General features: G+C 46.2%; 1 long non-coding RNA gene across 1 annotated transcript; it reads left to right on the top strand.

Annotated features, from left to right (window-relative positions):
- Positions 1 to 1,967: 1,967 nt before the first annotated feature.
- On the top strand, positions 1,968 to 2,478 carry LOC138654665 (uncharacterized). Its single transcript, XR_011316441.1, has 3 exons — positions 1,968 to 2,060; positions 2,199 to 2,311; positions 2,403 to 2,478. It is a non-coding gene; the product is annotated as an uncharacterized lncRNA (long non-coding RNA).
- The last annotated feature ends 20,966 nt before the right edge of the window (positions 2,479 to 23,444 follow it).

Here is a 23,444-nt window from a genome sequence, read left to right as displayed (position 1 = left end):
CGGGGCGCGGTGCGACCTCCCATCATCTATGTAGTGTTATTTCATGGATTTCTAGATGTGGATTTCTAGTGATGGCCGGACTGCTGCCATTAATCATTAGTACAAATGATCACGTAATGACTTCAATATCCAGACTGTTAAGGGTTCATTATAAACCATGGATTCTCCTTCTCTCCAGGGCCGTCTGCTTAGTGCGCCATAAGGGATCACAAAACATCTTTGCTATGAAGAAAATGGCCAAGAGGAACCTGACTACTTCTAATAAAATGGAAAGGACATATATCGAGAGGGACATCCTAACATTCGCAGATTGTCCCTTTGTGGTCTCCATGCTCTGCTCCTTCCCTACTAGATATCACCTGTGTATGGTCATGGAGTATGTAGGAGGTAGGACACGAACATTGTGTAGTATTCAACTCATGTCTGCTGACATCTTATCACCTCTCATATCATTAAGACTTGTCCCCGTGGATGTTACATTCCCACAGAGCATTTACTATAGGTTGTCTATTAAAGTCATTGATGTGTGTGATCTCCCCGTATGTCCGCACTGAGAACGTCAGTATCTCCAGGTGTAGACCAGATACGAGATCACTTTATGTCATGAGCTACTTGGACGACAATTTCATCATGACCTCAGACTAATATTATGTACATTATATCTTTATATATTATCCCCTGCCCCAATGTTTCCACTCACTTCTCTTCATACATCATGGTGCTCCGCTGTATAAACCCCTCACCGGTCATATTTCCTTTCTTCTGTAGGTGGAGACTGTGCGACCCTTCTAAGCACCAGGGGTCCTTTCTCTGTCCCGATGGCCCGCTTGTACTTTGCAGAAGCAGTCCTTGGTGTGGAATACCTGCATAGTCACGGTGTGGTGCACAGAGACCTGAGGCCACAGAAGTAAGTGAATACCTGTAGTATAACAAAGGGGGGGAGTTATCCTTTATTATCTCACGGTCTATGAAGCTAAAATCATCTTCTCTTTCACAGCCTCCTGATAACATCTACTGGACATATTAAAATTACCGACTTTGGATGTTCAAAACTTGGTGTCATGATACCAAACACCAACACCTACAAGCAATCAGCAGAGAACATCTCCAGAGAGTTCCAGGACCATGAGGTCAGCATTACCTACAGGAACTTAGCTTGTTCTGTACAAATCTCATAACTCTATTTTGTCTTCCCTACGTTCTTCATTTCTAGAGAGCTTTTCCACTGATATTTTATCTTCTGTAATTCTGATTTTATGTCAAGAGCTTGTCATAATAATAGTTTCATCGATTCTCATTGCTTTTTTCTGTTGGTTTCCAGGAGTGTGGCAGCCCTTATTACACAGCCCCTGAGGTCATCCTGAAGAACGCCTATGGAAGACCTGTTGACTGGTGGGATATGGGCATCATATTAAATGAATTTTTCATGGGAATTGCACCATTTGATGGGGCTTCCCTATCTGAGTTTTATGAAAATGTTGTCACTGGTAAGTAAAATAATCTGATCATTGCTTTTACTGGTTATCTTGGTTTAGTTACGTCCTTTGCTTTATCTTACAGTCCTGTAAATAGGTTTTATGTTCTTTAATTTTCTATATAACAGGAAATATCATTTGGGATCATCATTACAGTCCTCCACCCGATGCTAAGGACCTCATCACTCAGCTGCTGAAAACAAATCCTGTGGATAGACTTGGGACAGGTAACAGATACAATAATATCAATATTCCCTTGTTACACCGAGGACACATCACTAATGTCCATGAGGAACATTAATTCTCTATCAGCTTCTCCATTTATAGTTCTCTTTGCTAAAATTTTCATTCTATTTCCTACATGTCTGCTCAGTTGTGTAATTAGTTCAAATTAAGATACGTTGTTCAGATATGAAGTTGTCTCTGACAATGTCCGCATCACTTTTGTTTTCCTTTATCCAGGAGGAGCTTTTGAGATCAAGGGTCATCCATTTCTTAATGACTTAGACTTTGACACCCTTCTAAGTCAAAATCCAGTGTACGTTCCTCACCTTGCATCAGATGTGGACACCAGCCTATTTATCAGTAAGTAGGAGACGTCATCTAAACTAAGTATCTGTTTGCCTCGTCTTCCTTATTTTGTGACAATTGGTTCCCATTAATAAATGGTGACTGTGTTATACTGACAACCTCTAATAACACTTCATTACCTATGTCTTGCAGACCATTCTAATATGGAAAAACATCTGGTCTCAGAGGGTGAGAAGGGCATAAGTGAGGACAATGAGAGCCTTGTCTTCAAAAATTTTACATCATCTTCTGAAAGGCTTTCTAAAGTAAGTATGTGTTAATACATCCAAAATATATATAAAAGACCTATGAAGGTAGACATACAATTATTTAATATCTTATTGCTTCCGCATGTAGCTCTGTACCACCGTTACCAGGATGAAGATTAATGAGAATCCCAAGTCTTCTCCAGATCATACCCAAGAATCCAGCACAAATATTTCAGAAATGTGAGTAGATTATGGGGTCATTATTGGGAGGTCTAGGCTGATTTATGTGCACAACACCAAATATAGGACATAGTAACCATAGTATCAAATGCAGAATCCACCATCCCAAGGTTAGAGGAAACCGCTCGTGATAACAGCCCATATCTGCGTACCTGTGACCGGTCATGCATTTTTCATGCTGCCTACACTGTAGGAGAGATGTATTATTACATGCCAGACATTCTTAATTCCGCTCCAATCTATAGAAGGTAGCGTTGAGCAGAAGACCTTCCCCACTATGGCAGTCATATGTCTTATTAGGCCCATTAGTCCATGTTCTTCTAGTGAGACAACCCCTTTTATACTGTGTTTTCTTGCAATTTACATGTTTTTATTCTTCGAAACAGGCAGAAAGAATCTGATGACGACGCTATTATCATCTTGTCATCCTCGTCCCCACTATCAGGTATGTCCATGTCTACAGCACCAACAATGGGAATGTTGACTTCAAGGCTCAAATATATCCACATGGTTTTTCTGTAATAGGTCTCCTATGTTATCCATGTTTCATGGATCCCAATTATGTTGCCCATGGGCCCATACTGTACCTCTAGTTCCCTAATTTTGTAGTTTCTTTCATGGATTCTGTGAGATACGTTGTAGCGTCCAGTAACCTCCATCATCATAAGGTGACATAATCTCTTATAGTAGAATATCATCAGTGATGCACCACATGGTGGCACACAGGGCCCTTACTGCTCTAGATCAGTGACACATCTAATGCCCCTCAGATGGGATTATGTACATTATATAGGACTTATTCTGCCCTATTATGATATAACTAGATGGTAGCCCGATTCTAACGCATCGAGTATTCTAGAATATGTATGTAGTTTATTTATGAAGATTTTAGAATAATACATTGAATACACAGTCTTCGGCCGGCCGCAACCAATTAGCAAAGCGTGGTTCTATTCCCGCGCCAATTCGTGGCCGGACTCCGCTTGTCTGATTGTTCGCGGCCGGCCACATAGTATGTAGCACAGCCACGTAGTATATAACAGCCCACGTAGTAAGTAGCACAGCCACGAAGTATATTGCACAGCCACATAGTATATTGCACAGCCACGTAGTATATTGCACAGCCACGCAGTATATAGCACAGCCATGTAGTATATCGCACAGCCCAAGGAGTATATAGCACAGCCCACGGAGTATATAGCACAGCCACGTAGTATATAACACAGCCCACGGAGTGTATAACAGCCCACATAGCATATAACACAGCCACATAGTTTATAATAGCCCATGTAGCATATAACATAGCCCACGTAGCGTATAACAGCCCACGTAGTGTATAACACAGGCCAAGTAGTGTATAACACAGGCCACGTAGTGTATAACACAGGCCACATAGTGTATAACACAGCCCACGTAGTGTATAACACAGCCCATGTAGTGTATAGCACAGCCATGTAGTGTTTTGCACAGCCACATAGTACATTGCACAGCCCACATAGTATATTGCACAGCCCACGTAGTATATTGCACAGCCCAGTTAGTATATTGCACAGCCCACGTAGTATATAGCACAGCCCACGCAGTATATTGCACAGCCCACGCAGTATATTGCACAGCCCACGCAGTATATTGCACAGCCCACATAGTATATTGCACAGCCCACGTAGTATATTGCACAGCCCATGCAGTATATAGCACAGCCCATGCAGTATATTGCACAGCCCACGCAGTATATTGCACAGCCCACGCAGTATATTGCACAGCCCACATAGTATATTGCACAGCCCACATAGTATATTGCACAGCCCATGCAGTGTATTGCACAGCCCACGCAGTATATAGCACAGCCCACGCAGTATATTGCACAGCCCACGTACTATATTGCACAGCCCAGTTAGTATATTGCACAGCCCACGTAGTATATTGAACAGCCCAGTTAGTATATTGCACAGCCCACGTAGTATATAGCACAGCCCACGCAGTATATTGCACAGCCCATGCAGTGTATTGCACAGCCCACGTAGTATATAGCACAGCCCACATAGTATATGCACAGCCCAGTTAGTATATTGCACAGCCCACGTAGTATATTGCACAGCCCACACAGTATATTGCACAGCCCATATAGTATATTGCACAGCCCACGTAGTATATTGCACAGCCCATGCAGTGTATTGCACAGCCCACACAGTATATAGCACAGCCCACGTAGTATATTGCACAGCCCACGTAGTATATTGCACAGCCCACGTACTATATTGCACAGCCCACATAGTATATAGCAATGTGGGCATCATATCCCTGTTAAAAAAAGAATTAAAGTAAAAAATAGTTATATACTCACCTTCCGTTGGCCCACGGATCCAGGCGAAGCGCTTACCGATGCTCCTCGCACACTCCGGTCTCAAGAGTGCATTGCGGTCTTGCAAGATGATGACGTAGCGGTCTCGCGAGATCGCAATGCAAGGAGCGGTCAACGGAGCGTCGCGAGGAGAGGGAAAGGCCTATTCTGGATCCGAGGGGCCGACGGACGGTGAGTATATAACTATTTTTTTTTTTTTTTTTTATTATTTTTAACATTAGATCTTTTTACTATTGATGCTGCATAGGCATCATCAATAGTAAAAAGTTGGTCACACAGGGTTAATAGCTGCGTTAACGGAGTGCATTACACCGCGGCATAACGCGGTTCGTTAACGCTGCCATTAACCCTGTGTGAGCGCTGACTGGGGGGGGAGTATGGACTGCGGGCACTGACTGCGGGGAGTAAGGAACGGCCATTTTGCCGCCGGACTGTGCCCATCACTGATTGGTCATGGCTGTTTTGCCGCAACCAATCAGCGACTTGGGATTTCCGTTACAGACAGACAGAAAGACGGAAGTGACCCTTAGACAATTATACAGTAGATACCAGATTATCAGGACTATAGGAGACAGGACTAGAACAATCCTACTATATACAGGAGACAAAGCAGATCCCATTAGGATACGTCATTACTGAGGTTTTTATTTTACTTTCTGATTAGAATTTCCAGCTCAGGAGGAAAGAAAATCTCCAATAAATCTGAGTAAAAACGAAGAAACATCAGAAAATGGAAAAAAGGGGAAAAAGAGACGAGGTAAGTGTGAGAATCAGCTCCATGTTGTGTGATGTCAGTGAGAATAATTCATGTGGAGCAGATGTCATCTGTCAGTGATGGGATTATCACATGTATGATGGCTGACAATGATCCCTGACCTCACATGTATGATGGCTGACAATGATCCCTGACCTCACATGTATGATGGCTGACAATGATCCCTGACCTCACATGTATGATGGCTGACAATGATCCCTGACCTCACATGTATGATGGCTGACAATGATCCCTGACCTCACATGTATGATGGCTGACAATGATCCCTGACCTCACATGTATGATGGCTGACAATGATCCCTGACCTCACATGTATGATGGCTGACAATGATCCCTGACCTCACATGTATGATGGCTGACAATGATCCCTGACCTCACATGTATGATGGCTGACAATGATCCCTGACCTCACGTGTATGATGGCTGACAATGATCCCTGACCTCACGTGTATGATGGCTGACAATGATCCCTGACCTCACGTGTATGATGGCTGACAATGATCCCTGACCTCACATGTATGATGGCTGACAATGATCCCTGACCTCACATGTATGATGGATGACAATGATCCCTGACCTCACATGTATGATGGCTGACAATGATCCCTGACCTCACATGTATGATGGCTGACAATGATCCCTGACCTCACGTGTGTGATGGCTGACAATGATCCCTGACCTCACATGTATGATGGTTGACAATGATCCCTGACCTCACGTGTATGATGGCTGACAATGATCCCTGATCTCACATGTAAAATGGAAAAAAGGGGAAAAAGAGACGAGGTAAGTGTGAGAATCAGCTCCATGTTGTGTGATGTCAGTGAGAATAATTCATATGGAGCAGATGTCATCTGTCAGTGATGGGATTATCACATGTATGATGGCTGACAATGATCCCTGACCACACATGTATGATGGCTGACAATGATCCCTGACCTCACATGTATGATGGCTGACAATGATCCCTGACCTCACATGTATGATGGCTGACAATGATCCCTGACCTCACGTGTATGATGGCTGACAATGATCCCTGACCTCACGTGTATGATGGCTGACAATGATCCCTGACCTCACATGTATGATGGCTGACAATGATCCCTGACCTCACATGTATGATGGATGACAATGATCCCTGACCTCACATGTATGATGGCTGACAATGATCCCTGACCTCACATGTATGATGGCTGACAATGATCCCTGACCTCATGTGTATGATGGCTGACAATGATCCCTGACCTCACATGTATGATGGCTGACAATGATCCCTGACCTCACGTGTATGATGGCTGACAATGATCCCTGATCTCACATGTATGATGGCTGACATTGATCCCTGACCTCACATGTATGATGGCTGACAATGATCCCTGACCTCACATGTATGATGGCTGACAATGATCCCTGACCTCACATGTATGATGGCTGACAATGATCCATGACCTCACATGTGTGATGGCTGACAATGATCCCTGACCTCACATGTATGATGGCTGACAATGATCCCTGACCTCACATGTATGATGGCTGACAATGATCCCTGACCTCACATGTATGATGGCTGACAATGATCCCTGACCTCACATGTATGATGGCTGACAATGATCCCTGACCTCACATGTATGATGGCTGACAATGATCCCTGACCTCACATGTATGATGGCTGACAATGATCCCTGACCTCACATGTATGATGGCTGACAATGATCCCTGACCTCACGTGTATGATGGCTGACAATGATCCCTGACCTCACGTGTATGATGGCTGACAATGATCCCTGACCTCACATGTATGATGGCTGACAATGATCCCTGACCTCCCATGTATGATGGCTGACAATGATCCCTGACCTCACATGTATGATGGCTGACAATGATCCCTGACCTCCCATGTATGATGGCTGACAATGATCCCTGACCTCACATGTATGATGGCTGACAATGATCCCTGACCTCACATGTATGATGGCTGACAATGATCCCTGACCTCACATGTATGATGGCTGACAATGATCCATGACCTCTGTGTGATAATATTCCTCTGCCGTGCAGCCACAGTGACCGCACAGTAGTATGGTGCCATATGGAGTCCCATCACTTACATTATATTTACTTCTGTTCTCACAGGTTCCGTCTTCCGCCGGATCTTATCATCCCACCGGCGCGGATTATCCAGGGCTGCTCGAGCATTTGCTTGTTGCGCCTGTTGCCCTAAAACCATCTGAAAGACAAGAAGTCCAGCAGATCCACCATCACTGCTTTTACTGATCACCTGGCATCTGACCCCGGCTGACTCCCTGACTATGATTGTCTCTACTGATTCTGTCCTTTATCCTTCTATCCTATTATTAATTACAAAAAAAAAATTGTCCTTCTATCCTATTATTAATTACCTGTATAGAAGGACCTTCACATTCTTCTACTGATCACCTGGCATCTGACCCCGGCTGACTCCCTGACTATGATTGTGTCTACTGGTTCTGTTCCTAGTTTCACCCCTCCCTTATCCTTCCATCCTATTATTAGTTATATGGGCAGCACGGTGGCTCAGTGGTTAGCACAGCAGCCTTGCAGCGCTGGGTTCAAATCCCACCTTGGACAACATCTGCAAAGAGTCTGTATGTTCTCTCCGTGTTTGCGTGGGTTTCCTCCGGGTTCTCCGGTTTCCTCCCACATTCCAAAGACATACTGATAGGGAATTTAGCACTATCTAAAAATAAAGATTATTATTAATTACAATAAAAAATAAATAAAAATACTTCTAGGTTTACTTACATTTTTTTCACATTTATCAAACGTAACTATGTATTCTGTTAACTGATAAAATTCAGTCTTTATACAGATAGTGGCCGGTGGCCGGACCTTATTCTACAAACACTTATTACCTTTTGTGTCCAACACTCAGTGTCTGACATTGAACCTGGAACCTCTGAATGGTGAAACACCATGGAATAGCGACATCATTGTATTATTAGTATATAAAATACATCACAGTTTTACTTTTATGTTTTATGATATTGATCAGTTAAATGTTTTTAGTTCGTGTTTCCTCATTTTTCTCAATGACTCTCCCTAGACTGTGGTCTTGTTTCAGGGGGCAGTAATAAGGCTATGGATGTGCCCGATATTCAGGGATCGTTTACTGTGAGGCTTTAGTCTATGGCCTTATACCCTGACATAGTCGTCCTAACTAGATCGTTAGACTGGCTCCATCATCGCCCTCTAAACTGTGGATAGAATTGGTATTAAAAAAAAACAACAACTTTGCTCACACACCGCCTGCTGAGATTTTCTGACAGCACTACCAAAACATACAATCTATAACTCTGGGAGCGTCACTCTGTCCGAAGCCTTTATAGACTGCGCAGGCGCGACGCTCCTAGCGTTACATTATAGAGTGTCAGGAAAAAAAAATGGCGCCGGATGGCGCGGACTGCCGGGAGCAGGGGGTCGGGAGCAGGGGGACACCGTGCACATATTTGCGTCCTGATTATGCTGTGGCACTTCATGCCACAGCAATTTGTTACTTACGCCTTTCCTTTCCGCCGCGATTTTCTTCGTCCTCCTGCTGGCGGAATCGGCGCCTGCGCAGTCCGCGCTTTCCGGCGCCATTTTCTTGAAGACACACTGCAGTGTGTCTTCAAGAAAATGGCGCCAGAAAGCGCGGACTGCGCAGGCGCAGTGTGTCTTCAAAAAAATGGCGCCGGAAAACACAGAGTGCACAGGCGCCCATTCCGCCAGCAGGAGGACGAAGAAAATTGCGGCGGAAAGGAATGGCGTAAGTAACAAATTGCTGTGGCATGAAGCTGTGGCACTTCATGCCACAGCAATTTGTTACTTACGCCACCTGATTCCTTTCCGACGTCATTTTCTTGGTCCTGCTGCCGGAATCGGCGCCTGCGCAGTCCACGATTTCCGGCGCCATTTTCTCGGACTGCGCAGGCGCAGTGTGTCAAGAAAATGGCGCCGGAAAGCGCGGACTGCGCAGGCGCCGATTCTGCCAGCAGGAGGACCAAGAAAATCGCGGAGGAAAGGAATCAGGTGGCGCAAGTAACAAATTGCTGTGGCATGAGGCTGTGGCACTTCATGCCACAGCTATTTGTTACTTATGCCACCTGACACGGGGCACATACTATGGAGCATCTTGTGGGGCCATCAACCATAATGGAGCAGTGTACGGGGGCATATACTATGGAGCATCTTATGGGGGCCATAAACCTTTATGGAGCAGTGTACGGGGCATATAATATGGAGCATCTTATGGGGGCCGTAAACCTTTGTGGTGCAGTTTACGGGGCATATACTATGGAGCATCTTATGGGGGCCATAAACCTTTATGGAGCAGTATACGGGGCATATAATATGGAACATCTTATGGGGGCCATAAACCTTTATGGAGCAGTGCACGGGGCATATACTATGGAGCATCTTATGGGGGCCATAAACCTTTATGGAGCAGTGTATGGGGCATATAATATGGAGCATCTTATGGGGGCCATAAACCTTTATGGAGCAGTGAATGGGGCATATACTATGGAGCATCTTATGGGGGCCATAAACCTTTATGGAGCAGTATACGGGGCATATAATATGGAACATCTTATGGGGGCCATAAACCTTTATGGAGCAGTGCACGGGGCATATACTATGGAGCATCTTATGGGGGCCATAAACCTTTATGGAGCAGTGTATGGGGCATATAATATGGAGCATCTTATGGGGGCCATAAACCTTTATGGAGCAGTGAATGGGGCATATACTATGGAGCATCTTATGGGGGCCATAAACCTTTATGGAGCAGCGTATGGGGCATATGGATGGGAGCAGCAAATTAAAGAACGGTGGCGCAGGATGGGAGCAGCACATGACAGAACGGGGGAGCAGGATGGGAGCAGCACATCACAGAACGGGGGTGCAGGATGGAAGCAGCACATGACAGAACGGGGGTGCAGGATGGGAACAGCACTTGACAGAACGGGGGCGCAGGATGGGAGCAGCACATGACAGAACGGGGGAGCAGAATTGGAGCAGCACATGACAGAACGGGGGCGCAGGATGGGAGCAGCACATGACAGGATGGGGGCGCAGGATGGGAGCAGCAAATGACAGAATGGAGGCGCAGGATGGGAGCAGCACATGTCAGAATGGAGGTGCAGGATGGGTGCAGCACATGTCAGAATGGAGGCGCAGGATGGGTGCAGCACATGTCAGAATGGAAGCGCAGGATGGAGGCAGCACATGTCAGAATGGGGGCGCAGGATGGGAGCAGCACATGTCAGAATGGGGGCGCAGGATGGGAGCAGCACATGACAGAATGGGGGCGCAGGATGGAGCAGCACATGTCAGAATGGGGGCGCAGGATGGAGCAGCACATGACAGGATGGGGATGCAGGATGGAGCAGCACATGACAGGATGGGGACGCAGGATGGAGCAGCACATACCAGGATGGAGACCATATACCAATATAAAAGCTCGCTACCCGGGCGTAGAACGGGTTCAATAGCTAGTGAATAAATAACAGGACCAAGCAAAATGGATAACAACATATTGCACTACATCTCTATTCATTATTAACACCTTTTTATTACATTTATTACCTAATAACCAGAACATCTACTATATAATTGTCTAAGGGTCACTTCCGTCTGTCTGTCACGGATATTCAATGGTCGCGGCCTCTGTCTGTCATGAAATCCAAGTCGCTGATTGGTCTCGCCAGCTGCCTGTCATGGCTGCCGCGACCAATCAGCGACGGCCACAATCCGATTAGTCCCTCCCCCACTCCCCTGCACTCAGCACCCGCTCCATACTCCCCACAGTCACCGCTCACACAGGGTTAATGCCAGTGGTAACGGACCGCGCTATGCCGTGGGTAACTCACTCCGTTACCGCCGTTATTAACCCTGTGTGACCAAGTTTTTACTATTGATGCTGCCTATGCAGCATCAATAGTAAAAACATCTAATGTTAAAAATAATTTAAAAATAATAAAAATCATCATATACTCACCCTCCGGCGCCTTTCCCGCTCCTCGCTCCTCCGGTGCTAAAGATGGTATGCGACAAGGACCTTCCATGACGTCACGTCACACCCTGGGACCGGAAGCTGGCGAACAGGCAACAGAACTACAAGGAAACCTCGGACCAATGGCTTGTGTGAACACTTTAATGGTACCCTCAAACAGATGCTACACATGCTGTTTGAGACCCAAGGGCGCGACTGGGAGCGGTACCTCCCACACCTGCTATTTGCTTACCGAGAGGTTCCGCAGGCCTCGACGGGGTTCTACCCCTTCGAGCTCCTGTACGGCAGGCGAGTCCGGGGACCCCTTGGGATGGTAAGAGAATCCTGGGAAGAGGAGCCGAACCCTTCTGAAGTGTCCATGGTGGAGTATGTCATGCGCTTCCGTGACAAGATGCAGACCTTGACGCAGTTGGTGTATGACAACATGACGCAGGTTCAGGCTGACCAGAAGCACTGGTACGACCAGAACGCCCGGGAGCGGACCTACCACATGGGTCAAAAGGTGTGGGTGCTGGTCCCCGTACCAAAGGATAAGCTTCAGGCAGCCTGGGAGGGCCCGTACGTTGTCCACCAACAGCTCAACCCGGTCACCTACGTGGTCACGCTTGACCACGCTCGGGGTAGGCGAAAGGCCTGTCACGTCAACCTGATGAAGGCTCATCATGAACGTGAACCTTTCGTCCTACCGGTCTGCAGCTTACCCGAGGACAGGGAGGAAGACACCCTCCTGGACATGCTGGCCCAAGTCAAGGCCGGTGGGTCCATCGAGAATGTGGAGGTATGCGCCTCGTTAACTGAACCCCAGCGGTTGCAGTTGCAAACCACACTGGAACCCTTCCGGGTCGTGTTCTCCAACCGACCTGGGAGGACTGAGTTAGCAGTCCACGAGGTGGACACCGGGAATCACGCCCCACTACGGCGAACACCCTATCGAATCTCTGACCAGGTGCAGCAGATTATGCGCCAGGAGATCGATGAGATGTTACAGCTGAGGGTGATTCGACGGTCAAAGAGCGCGTGGGCCTCACCTGTAGTTCTCGTGCCAAAGAAAGACCGGACCACCCAATTCTGCGTGGACTACAGGGGGCTCAACACCATCACAGCCTCTGACGCGCACGCAATGCCGTGCATTGAAGAGCTGCTTGAGAGTTTAGCTGGCGCAAAATACCTGACAATAATGGATCTGAGTCGAGGATACTGGCAGATTCCCCTGAGCCCCGAGGCGCAGGAGAAGTCCACCTTTATCACACCCTTTGGACTGTACGAGCCCACGGTCATGCTCTTTGGCACGAAAAATGCCCCTGCCACTTTCCAGCGGATGGTCAACCTCCTGCTTCAGGGACTGGAGAAGTACGCGGTGGCGTACTTGGATGACATTGCCATCTTCAGTCCCTCCTGGGAGGAACACCAGCAGCATCTCGAGGAGGTGCTCAGGCGAATTCACCAAGCAGGACTGACTATCAAGCCGGGAAAGTGCCAGATGGGCATGAGGGAGGTCCACTACCTGGGGCACCGGGTAGGCGGAGGCACCCTAAAGCCAGAGCCTGAGAAAGTGGGCGCAATCGTGAACTGGCCCACCCCCAGGACCAAGAAACAGGTGATGTCCTTCCTGGGCACTGCAGGGTACTATAGGCGCTTCGTACAGCACTATAGTAGCCTGGCAAAACCCTTGACGGATCTCACCAGGAAGAAGCTACCCCACATCGTCAACTGGACCGATGGCTGTGAGGGGCCTTCCAGGCGTTGAAAACAGCATTGTGCAATGCCCCTGTGTTGAAAGCAGTCGACCGTTCTTGGTGCAGACCGACGCCAGCGAGTTTGGCCTTGGTGCTGTGCTCAGCCAGGTTGACTCAGAGAACCAAGAGCGCCCCGTGTTATATCTGAGCCGGAAACTTTTGCCGAGGGAAGTGGCCTACTCCACCATCAAGAAGGAGTGCCTGGCCATAGTCTGGGCCCTGCAACGCTTGCAGCCCTACTTGTACGGTCGCACCTTCACCGTGGTGACCGACCACCACCCTCTGCGCTGGCTAAACACCATGTGTGGAACCAACGGCAGGTTGCTACGCTGGAGCCTTGCCCTTCAGCAGTTTGACTTCAACGTTGAACACAAAACGGTCAGGGAGCATGGAAATGCAGATGGACTGTCCCGCCAGGGTGAACCTACTGAGGTGCACATGGAGGCATACAGTGCGCAGACCAAAAGGGGGAGGTGTGAGGAAAATTTATAATATCAGTAGTTAATCGCGTCGCTGCAGCGTGCCCAATAGCCAGTACATAGCAGGCAGCCTTTCTGGCGACTAATTACCCTAGGTGCAGTACCTAATCTAATCTGAGAGTAAGGGGGGCGCCAGAGAGCTGCAAGTTGCAAGTGGAACTGTAAGCGGGATATACATAAATCCCTGCAGTTCGTGGTACATTGAAGAGCAGTGGGATACCTAGAATAAGCCCCTGCTGTAACCTAAGAGGTCAATAGCCTTGTGTGTTTTTTTTTCATCACATTGTGGAGTGGAGGGATAACTAAGATAAGCCCCCTGCACATGTGATAGCCGTCTGTTGGCCTAAAGTCACCCCGATCTGTGACGTGGGGGTGACGGTCATGGTGTGAATCGTGACAGAGACTATAAGGCCTACACATCGCCTCATCTATTGGAGTATTAGTGAAGCGGGTGAAGGCGTAGATCCAGTCCAGGGAGTGGCAGAAGACAGATGCTATACTGTATAGACGGATATTAGGGACATTATGGCCACCTAAGGATTTAGTTTGTTGCAGCTTAAAAATAATAATTCTAGAGCCCCAATTTGAGCCCCAAATAAATTGAAGAAAGACTTTTCTTAAAAACCTATCATTGGCTTTAGATAATAGAACCGGCAGAGTCTGTAAGGGAAAAAGTATTTTATGGAAAGAGATCATTTTAATCAGGTGGGCCTTACCCACAAAGGACAGTTTAACCCCTTATCGACCGCCGATACGCCTTTTAACGGCGGCCGCTAAGGGTACTTAAACCACAGCGCCGTTAATTAACGGCGCTGTGGAAAAAGTAAATAGCGCCCCCCAGAGTCGGATTTTCTCCGGGGTCTCGGCTGCCGGGGGTAGCCGAGACCCCAGAGAACATGATTCGGGTTTTTTTTTACCGAACCCGCATTTGCGATCGCCGGTAATTAACCTTTTACCGGCGATCGCAAAAAAAACCAAAAACGCGATTTCTTTTTAATTTCTCTGTCCTCCGATGTGATCGCACATCAAAGGACAGAGAAATGGGGTCCCAGGTAGCCCCCCAATACTTACCTGTCTCCCCCGGTGCTCCTCGTGGCTCCCGATGGGCACCGCCATCTTTTTCCGGCAAAAAAATGGCGGTCGCATGCGCAGTGCGCCCGTCGGCCGGCACCGGGAGAATCTTTGGGGTCTCGGCTGCCGGGGGTAGCCAAGACCCCAAAGAACATGATCGGGACGATTTTGCGATCGCCGGTAATTAACTGTTTACCGGCGACCGCAAAAAAAAAAAAAGCAAAGTGTAATTCTCTGTCCTCTGATGTGATCGCACATCAGAGGACAGAGAAATAGGGGGATTCAGGGACCCTGCCATACTTACCGGTGTCCCTGGGTCCTCCTGCTGCTCCTCCTGGCCGCCGGCGTCTTCATGGCAAAAGAAAATGGTGGGCGCATGCGCAGTGTCGCCATCTGCCGGCTGGCAGGAGAAGAGCAGTTGGGGCTAAAATTAGGGTTAGGGCTAGGGTTAGGGCTAGGGTTAGGGCTAGGGTTAAGGGCTAAATTTAGGGTTAGGGTTGGGGCTAAATTTAGGGTTAGGGTTGGGGCAAAATTTAGGGTTAGGCTTCTTTCACACTTACGTCGGTACGGGGCCGTCGCAATGCGTCGGCCCGACATACCGACGCACGTTGGGAAAATTGTGCACAACGTGGGCAGCGGATGTAATTTTTCAACGCATCCGCTGCCCAATCTATGTCCTGGGGTGGAGGGGGCGGAGTTACGGCCACGCATGCGCGGTCAGAAATGGCGGACGCGACGTACAAAAAAACGTTACATTGAACGTTTTTTGTGCCGACGGTCCACCAAAACACAACTGATCCAGTGCACGACGGACGCGACGTGTGGCCATCCATCACGATCCGTCGGCAATACAAGTCTATGGGCAAAAAACACATCCTGCGGGCACATTTGCAGGGTCCGTTTTTTGTCCAAAACGACGGATTGCGACGGATGCCAAACGACGCAAGTGTGAAAGTAGCCTTAGGGCTAGGGTTAGGGTTGGGGCTAAAGTTAGGGCTAGGGTTGGGGCTAAAGTTAGGGTTAGAGTTGGGATTAGGGTTAGGGTTTGGATTAGGGTTGGTATTAGGGTTATGGTTGGCATTAGGGTTACGCTTGGGATTAGGGTTAGGTTTGGGATTAGGGTTAAGGTTAGGGTTGTGATTAGGGGTGTATTGGGATTAGGGTTAGGTTTGAGGTTAGGGTTGAGATTAGGATTAGGGGTGTGTTGGATTTAGGGTTTTGATTAGGGTTATGGTTAGGGTTGACATTAGGGTTGTTTTGGGGTAAGGGTTGTGATTATCGTTAGGGTTAGTGATTAGGATTATGGATCGGGTTGGGATTAGGGTTAGGGGTGTGTTGGGGTTAGGGTTGGAGCTAGAATTGGGGGGTTTCCACTGTTTAGGTACATCAGGGGGTCTCCAAACACGACAGCCAATTTTGCGCTCAAAAAGTCAAATAGTGCTCCCTCCCTTCTGAGCTCTGCCATGCGCCCAAACAGTGGGTTACCCCCACATATGGGGCATCAGCGTACTCGGGATAAATTGGACAACAACTTGGGGGCTACAAAATCTTTTTTGTGGAAAAAAAAATATTTTTTTATTTTCACGACTCTGGATTCTAAACTTCTGTGAAGCACTTGGGCATTCAAAGTTCTCACCACACATCTAGATAAGTTCCTTGGGGGGTCTAGTTTCCAAAATGGGGTCACAATCGGGGGATTGGTGGTGTGGACACAGTTTGAGGAGAGGGGATTGGTGCTGTGAACACAGAATGAGGAGTAGGGGGAATGGTGCTGTAGACAATATGAGGAGCAGGTGGATTGGTGCGTTAGACAGTATGAAGAGTGTGGGTATTGATGCTGCAGACAGAGTATGAAGAGTGGCGGTGTCATGTAGTGACTGGGGACTGTGGGCACCTACCTGATCCCTCGGACTAGAGGGCACCGTAGGCTATCACTGTCCCCTGGAAGGTGGAGAAGTCAGGTACCTTGCTATACTCCTATTTCAATTGTTATCTGTTCCCTACCCCAACCAGGAAGATGTGAGGTCGAAGTGTATAGAATTACACTAATCAGACTGACTGGTAGACAGGGATTAGAAAAAATCTACAATCAGGCTCGGACTGGCCCATAGGGTAGCAGGGGAGTCCCCCGGTGGGCCCCTGTGCTGATCTGGACTCCCAACCCCACTGTATGGGCAGTACTTGGCATAATTCACTTGATTCACTCCATACAGAAAAAAGCAGCATCTCGTCATTCATTAACCCCTCTCTGCCATCAGACTTATTATTCCATCCATGTGACTTGGGCATTAATTCCCATGGACAGAATAGTACGTTATTACCGATCGGCCGCGCACACTGGGGGTGTGCCATCAATCGCGGCCGGGTGTCAAGTGATTGTCACCGATGACACCCAGCACTAAGTGCCAGGAGTGGTCCAGCACTTTAACCCCCGGAATGCTGCGATCGGATCGGAGACCACGTGGCGTGACACAGGGTCCTGATCGCTGCCATAGAGACCCGATATCGTCATGACAACATCCGAGTCTCCAGAGCTGAGAGACTTCCTGTCATGCCCAGTGCAAGTCAGGAAGTCTCTCAGGTCAGTGTAAATTACATGCAGCGCTGACAGCTTCTGTGGCATGCAGATACTGCTTCATCTGTTTTCTATACAAGTGATCAGCCTGCAAAAAAATGATTGTCCCATAGTGGGACAAAGTGTAAAAGTAAGAATGAAATAAAAAAGATTAAAATATATTTAAAAAAATACTAAAAAACTATAATAAAAAATCAATATTCATTCCATCAATAAAAAAATATTTGAGTGAAAAAAAATCTAAATAATAAAAGTACACATATTTAGTACTGCCGCATCCATAACGACTCGACCTGTAAAACTGTCCCAGTAGTTAACCCCTTTAGTGAAAACCATAAAAAAAAAAAAAAACAAGGCAAAAAAAATGCTTTATCATCATACTGCCGAACAAAAAGTGGAATAACACGCAATTAACCCCTTAATCCCATATGACGTACTATCCCGTCAAGGTGACCTGGGACTTAATTCCCAGTGACGGGATAGTACGTCATATGCGATCGGCCGCGCTCACGGGGGGAGCGCGGGCGATCGCGGCCGGGTGTCAGCTGCCTATCGCAGCTGACATCCGGCACTATGTGCCAGGAGCGGTCACGGACCGCTCCCGGCACATTAACCCCCGGCACACCGCGATCAAAGATGATCGCGGTGTGCCGGCGGTGCAGGGAAGCATCGCGCAGGGAGGGGGCTCCCTGCGGGCTTCCCTGAGACGATCGGTACACGGTGATGTACTCACCGTGTACCGAGCGTCTTCTCCCTGCAGGCCCCGGATCCAAAATGGGGCTGCATCCGGGTCCTGCAGGGAGCACTTCCGGGTCAGGATCAGGCTGCAGCTGCAGCTCTAATCCTGCCCGGCTGTATGTCAGATCACCGATCTGACAGAGTGCTGTGCACACTGTCAGATCGGTGATCTGTGATGTCCCCCCTGGGACAAAGTGAGAAAGTAAAAAAAAAAAATTTCCACACGTGTAAAAAAAAAAAAAAAAAAATCCTAAATAAAGAAGAAAAAAAAAAAATATTCCCATAAATACATTTCTTTATCTAAAAAAAAAACAAAACAATAATTTTAGTATCGCCGCGTCCGTAACGACCCAACCTATAAAACTGGCCCACTAGTTAACCCCTTCAGTGAACACCGTAAGAAAAAAAAAAAAAAACGAGCCAAAAAACAACGCTTTATTATCATAACACTGAACAAAAAGTGGAATAACACGCGATCAAAAAGACGGATATAAATGGTACCTCTGAAAACGTCATCTTGTCCGGCAAAAAACGAGCCGCCATATAGCATCATAACCAAAAAAATAAAATAGTTAGAGTCCTCAGAATAAAGCGATGCCAAAATAATTTTTTTTTCTATAAAATAGCTTTTATCGTATAAAAGCACCAAAACATAAAAAAATGATATAAATGAGGTATCGCTGTAATCGTACTGACCCGAAGAATAAAACTGCTTCATCAATTTTACCAAACACGGAACGGTATAAACGCCTCCCCCAAAAGAAATTCATGAATAGCTGGTTTTTGGTCATTCTGCCTCACAAAAAATCGGAATAAAAAGCGATCAAAAACTGTCACGTGTCCGAAAATGTTACCAATAAAAACGTCAACTCGTCCCGCAAAAAACAAGACGGCTGCCAATCATAAAAATCCGATATAAAAAACACTATAAAAGTAAATCAAACCCCCCTTCATCACCCCCTTAGTTAGGCTAGGTTCACATTGCGTTAATGGGTTAACGCTAACGGACAGCGTTGCACGGCGAAAATGTCACAATTAACGCCGTGCAACGGGTCCGTTAGCACACCCATGATTTTCGGTGTAGCGCATCGCTAGAGCGTGCCATTTCGGCTCGCGCTAGCAAGGTGCCGTTCTTTTGTGGCGCGCCTCGGACGCTGCTTGCAGCGTCAGCGGCGCGCCCGAGGTCCGATCCCCGATCTTCCAGAGCGGGGACGTTAACGCGACCACTAAACGCGACACCTAAAAAGACATTGCGTTAGCGCAATCCGCTAGCGCTAAACGGATTTCCCTAACGCAATGTGAACCTAGCCTTAGGGAAAAATAATAAAATTAAAAAAAAAAATATTTATTTCCATTTTCCCATTAGGGTTAAGGCTAGGGTTAGGGCTAGGATTAGGGTTAGGGCTAGGGCTAGGGTTAGGGCTAGGGTTAGGGTTTGGATTACATTTACGGTTGGGATTAGGGTTGGGATTAGAATTAGGGGTGTGTCAGGCTTAGGTGTGTGGTTAGGGTTACAGTTGGGATTAGGGTTAGGGGTGCGTTTGGATTAGGGTTTCAGTTATAATTGGGGGGTTTCCACTGTTTAGGCACATCAGGGGCTCTCCAAACGCGACATGGCGTCCGATCTCAATTCCAGCCAATTCTGCATTGAAAAAGTAAAACAGTGCTCCTTCACTTCCGAGCTCTCCCGTGCGCCCAAACAGGGGTTTACCCCAACATATGGGGTATCAGCGTACTCGAGACAAATTGGACAACAACTTTTTGGGTCCAAGTTCTCTTGTTATCCTTGGGAAAATAAAAATTTGGGGGGCTAAAAATCATTTTTGTGGGAAAAAAAAGGATTTTTTATTTTCACGGCTCTGCGTTGTAAACTGTAGTGAAACACTTGGGGGTTCAAAGTTTTCACAACACATCTAGATAAGTTCCTTGGGAGGTCTAGTTTCCAATATGAGGTCACTTGTGGGGGGTTTGTACTGTTTGGGTACATCAGGGGCTCTGCAAATGCAACGTGACGCCTGCAGACCAATCCATCTAAATCTGCATTCCAAATGGCGCTCCTTCCCTTCCGAGCTCTGCCATGCGCCCAAACAGTGGTTCCCCCCCACATATTGGGTATCAGCGTACTCAGGACAAATTGGACAACAACTTTTGGGGTCCAATTTATTCTGTTACCCTTGTGAAAATACAAAACTGGGGGCTAAAAAATAATTTTTGCGAAAAAAAAAATATATATTTTCACGGCTCTGCGTTATAAACTGTAGTGAAACACTTGGGGGTTCAAAGCTCTCAAAACACATCTAGATAAGTTCCTTAGGGGGTCTAGTTTCCAAAATGGTGTCACTTGTGGGGGGTTTTAATGTTTAGGCACATCAGGGGCTCTCCAAACCAACATGGCGTCCCATCTTAATTCCAGTCAATTTTGCATTGAAAAGTCAAATGGCACTCCTTCCCTTCCGAGCTCTGCTATGCGCCCAAAAAGTGGTTTACCCCCACATATGGGGTATCGTCGCACTCAGGACAAATTGCACAACAACTTTTGTGGTCTAATTTCTTCTCTTACCCTTGGGAAAATAAAAAATTGGGGGCAAAAAGATCATTTTTGTGAAAAAATATGATTTTTTATTTTTACGGCTCTGCATTATAAACTTCTGTGAAGAACTTGTTGGGTCAAAGTGCTCACCACACATCTAGATAAGTTCTTTAAGGGGTCTACTTTCCAAAATGGTGTCACTTGTGAGGGGTTCCAATGTTTAGGCACATCAGGGGCTCTCCAAACGCAACATGGCGTCCCATCTCAATTCCAGTCAATTTTGCATTGAAAAGTCAAATGGCGCTCCTTTCCTTCCAAGCTCTGCCATGCGCCCAAACAGTGGTTTACCCCTACATATGGGGTATCGTCGCACTCAGGACAAATTGCACAACAACTTTTGTCGTCTAATTTCTTCTCTTACCCTTGGGAAAACAAAAAATTGGGGGTGAAAAGATCATTTTTGTGAAAAAATATGATTTTTTATTTTTATGGCTCTGCATTATAAACTTCTGTGAAGCACTTGTTGGGTCAAAGTGCTCACCACACATCTAGATAAGTTCCTTAAGGGGTCTACTTTCCAAAATGGTGTCACTTGTGGGAATTTCAATGTTTAGGCACATGAGGGGCTCTCCAAACGCAACATGGCATCCCATCTCAATTCCAGTCAATTTTGCATTGAAAAGTAAAATGGCGCTCCTTCCCTTCCGAGCTCTGCCATACGCCCAAACAATGGTTTACACCCATATATGGGGTATCAGCGTACTCAGGACAAATTGACAACAATTTTTGAGGTCCAATTTCTTTTCTTACTCTTGGGAAAATAAAAAATTGGGGGCGAAAAGATCATTTTTGTGAAAAAATATGATTTTTTATTTTTACGGCTCTGCATTATAAACTTCTGTGAAGCAATTGGTGGGTCAAAGTGGTCACCACACATCTAGATAAGTTCCTTAGGGTGTCTACTTTCCAAAATGGTGTCACTTGTTGGGGGTTTCAATGTTTAGGCACATGAGGGGCTCTCCAAACGCAACATGGCGTCCCATCTCAATTCCTGTCAATTTTGCATTGAAAAGTCAAATGGCGCTCCTTTCCTTCCGAGCTGTGCCATGCGCCCAAACAGTGGTTTACCCCCACATATGGGGTATCAGCATACTCAGGTCAGATTGTACAACAACGTTTGGCATCCATTTTATCCTGTTACCCTTGGTAAAATGAAACAAATTGGAGCTGAAATAAATTTTGTGTGAAAAAAAGTTAAATATTCATTTTTATTTAAACATTCCAAAAATTCCTGTGAAACCCCTGAAGGGTTAATAAACTTCTTGAATGTGGTTTTGAGCACCTTGAGGGGTGCAGTTTTTAGAATGGTGTCACACTTGGCTATTTTCTATCATATAAACCCCTCAAAATGACTTCAAATGAGATGTGGTCCCTAAAAAAAAATGGTGTTGTAAAAATGAGAAATTGCTGGTCAACTTTTAACCCTTATAACTCCCTAACAAAAAAAAATTTTGGTTCCAAAATTGTGCTGATGTAAAGTAGACATGTGGGAAATGTTACTTATTAAGTATTTTGCGTGACATATCTCTGTGATTTAAGGGCATAAAAATTTAAAGTTGGAAAATTGCGAAAGTTTCTAAATTTTTGCCAAATTTCCGTTTTTTTCACAAATAAACGCAAGTTATATCAAATAAATTTTACCACTACCATGAAGTACAATATGTCATGAGAAAACAATGTCAGAATCACCGGGAACCGTTAAAGCGTTCCAGAGTTATAACCTCATAAGGGGACAGTGGTCAGAATTGTAAAAATTGGCCCGGTCATTAACGTGCAAACCACCCTCGGGGCTTAAGGGGTTAAAAAGACGAATATAAATAAACATGGTACCGCTGAAAACGCCATCTTGTCCCACAAAAAAACGAACCGTCATACAGCGTCATCAGCAAAAAAAAGTAAAAAGTTATATCTCTCAGAATAAAGCGGTGCAAAAATAATTATTTTTTCTATAAAATAGTTTTTATTGTATAAAAGCACCAATACATAAAAAATTATATTAATGAGATATCGCTCTGATCGTACTGACCCAAATAATAAAACTGCTGCATCAATTTTACCCCACGCGGAATGTATAAACGCCCCCCCAAAAGAAATTCATGAATTGCTAGTTTCTGTTCATTCTGCCTCCCAAAAATAGGAATAAAAAGCGATCAAAAAATGTCATGTCCCCGAAAATGGTACTAATAAAAACATCAACTCGTCCCGCAAAAAAACAAGACCTGACATGACTCTGTGGGCCAAAGTATGGAAAAATTATAGCTCTCAAAATACGGTGATGCACAAATTATTTTTTGCAATAAAAAGCGTATTTTAGTGTGTGACAGCTGCCAAACATAAAAACCCGCTATAACGCCTCTTTCACACGTCCTGATATTTCCGGTACCAGAGATGTCAGTGTCTGTTTGTGTAACACTTGCGGCACACGTGTGCCGCATCAGTACCACAAGGACGGGCACCAGGTAAGAAGCGTTACAGTAAGCGCTGTTCCCCGGCGCCGGGTGCTGAACATGACTCTCATCATTCTCTATTCTCTCCTGCTTGTGTCAATCACCGGCAGAGCAGGGGAGAATGATGAGAGCCATGTTCAGCACCC

Source organism: Ranitomeya imitator, unplaced genomic scaffold (genome assembly GCF_032444005.1).
Source record: "Ranitomeya imitator isolate aRanImi1 unplaced genomic scaffold, aRanImi1.pri SCAFFOLD_375, whole genome shotgun sequence".
Lineage (NCBI taxonomy): Eukaryota > Metazoa > Chordata > Amphibia > Anura > Dendrobatidae > Ranitomeya > Ranitomeya imitator.
The sequence above is the reverse complement of the archived record's forward strand: the minus strand, read 5'-3'. Positions and strand labels throughout refer to the sequence as shown.